Below are 2,734 nucleotides of genomic sequence, written 5' to 3' on the forward strand. Positions count from 1 at the left end.
TGTGTGTGAGTAAGTTTAGTTCATCTCAGTGAGTCTCCAACTTGACCTAAATGGATTTACTTTATATGGAAGTAGCTGCTCTGACCATCGTGCTACATCGATTCAAATGTCTTATTTAATTTCTATTGGTTTGTTTGTTCATGGGAGGAACGTGTGCCATCATTCCTCTGGTGAAGGTGATCCAGTATGTATGGAGGTGAGACATATCCCATGATGCTTGTGTCTCACAGTGTTCCCTCCTCCTGATTCCGCCGCCGTCAGCTGCTTTGGACCTGCATCCCCGCCTCACATCCTCGACAACAGAGACAGTGGCATGGCAGACTGTAAGTGCTTTCCATTTGGTCAACATGGCTCCTCAATTCCTCTCATCTCACATCCTCCCAGCAGAGATGCTAAGAGACGGAGGACTCTCATTTATCAAATGAGACAAAAACATCTCATGATCCAGAGCGTTTTTGTTTTTATTTTCACTGTGGGCAGTGGGTGTTACAGGAAATGAGGGAGAAGATTGGGTTTCCGAATGAGCATGTCTGGTGGTGTGAGCTTAGTGGGACTGAACAGAAATGACACCAATAGGCAATACAAAGGTGTCGCTGGGAAGAACTGAAAAGACATATGGTTGCAAATAAAGTATAACTCTTCAAAACGAACAGTTGAATTATAATAGAATATATCACTGCTTAAAGGATCTAGAAGCTTAGCATCAAAGAGTGTGCAGATTTGAACAGTGTCAGTCAGTGTCAGTATACACTAATACAGACTATAACAAGCTAGATATATGCAAGAGAGTTGCTTAAGCTAAGCTATTCTTAGAATGTCACAAGACAAATGAAAGATTAGTGTCGGCTTAATACTAATGGAATTGGATCACAGAATATTAGCTGAAGTGATATGGATATGGACTGACAAATCACAGATATCTATCTATCTATCTATCTATCTATCTATCTATCTATCTATCTATCTATCTATCTATCTATCTATCTATCTATGTGTATGTATATATACTGTATATATACTTATTGAACTCATTGACATTTTTTCACACAACTGAGAACTTCGCAGTTGATGTGTATGTATGTATGTATGTATGTATATATATTTAGTATTTCACTAAAGCTATGCCGTTTAAGATCTTGTGCATGAAATAAGGCACACAGGTGTATGTTGGCCAAAAAATAATTCCATTTGGGAGAGAAGTTTCTTAAGGTAAAATCGCACCCAATTTATGAATGTCTCCCTTGGAAACGAGAGGATTTGCAACCTCAAAATCATCATAGAACATCTGGATCTGCACTGTGTGCTTTTCAGTTGAAAAGAGAGGGTCTTAAATAAATCCCCATCATAAATATCTCTGAGTCTTGATTCATCAGTGGCTGAGCCTTTCAACATCTCTCCGATATGCTTACTTTTAAATATTGACTCCAATGTGGATACAATTGGAACATACATGAACATATCTTGAACTACTGCCTCATCATGTGTCCCAGTCTTTTTTTTCCTGTCTTGTGTCAAATCTTGAACCCAGTAGCCTACACATTCAACTGGTTTCTACAGTTTCCCACTTGCTTGTTAAATTTTGACCGCTAGTATTCTGAATTAAGAATTGTGAAAGGGTTCTCTAACTCCTCAAAACATGTTTAAACTTTTTTGTACTTTTCAGTTTCTCTTTCATCACTGAATACATGTTTAATTACAGTTTCTTAGGCATGCTGATGGATATCATGAACAATCTCTTCCATAGAAATCACAAAAAAATTCACTGTAGTCCACTTTGGCTTACACCTGCTGACTTAAGATCAGAAATTACAGATGCACAACTATTTACAAGGTCTGCTGAAGATAATTCTGACTCAGCCTCTACATTTTCAGATGATTCTTGAACAGAGGTATTGTGTCAAAAACACTTTGACCAGGTGAAACATCACCTTCTGATGCAGAATAGAACAAGCTGCTTAGATGACACTTGTTAATATGCTTTCTAAAGCCAGAAAAGCTACTAAAAGAACATGAGCATCCCTCTTGACCACATTTTAGCTCAAGAGTCCTGCCAGTAACAAGACCATGGATTATTTTAAGGTGCTTTACAAGGGTGTTTGCACTACCTTGATCAGTTTTGCAAAGAAAACACAGCACTATTCTTGCTCGCAACTCTGCAACTCTGGGAGTTTCCCTGGTCTTCCAGGGGCCCGTTTCACAAAGCAGGTTCAACAAACTCTGAACCTAACCCTGAACTCTGAGTTGACCAACTCTGAGATGGGCAACTCTGAGTTTTCAGTTTCAGAACAGTGGTTTTGAATTAGTTCAGTCAACTCTGAGTATGTAAACTCTGACTTACGCGCGTGCCTGCCGACTCTACAAAGTCATCATCAATGGAGCTCCGATACTACGATTCACCATGGCAACGGGGAGAGCGTCATTAGATATTACTGAGTGTTTATGTAGAAAACGAGCATATCCTGAGAAAGCGGAGCAACGTAACTGCATCAAAGTAGAGATAGTTGGCGTGGCAGACAATTACTGCCCAATCTAATATGTATAACTGAATGAAACAGTCTATTGATCTAACGGTAATAAGTCTTTATTTTTGGCCTTGCAGAGAAACACTGTGGTGTAATGGTTAGCAACACCGCCCCCGGTGCAGGCGACAGGGGTTCAACTCCCGTAGTTCACAAAGTAGCGCACTGAATGAATTGTCATTTTCATTGGGTGTAATCCCCCCAGGCACAGAAAG

This window comes from Eutrigla gurnardus (assembly GCF_963514095.1).
Source record: "Eutrigla gurnardus genome assembly, chromosome: 12".
NCBI classification, from domain to species: Eukaryota; Metazoa; Chordata; class Actinopteri; order Perciformes; family Triglidae; genus Eutrigla; species Eutrigla gurnardus.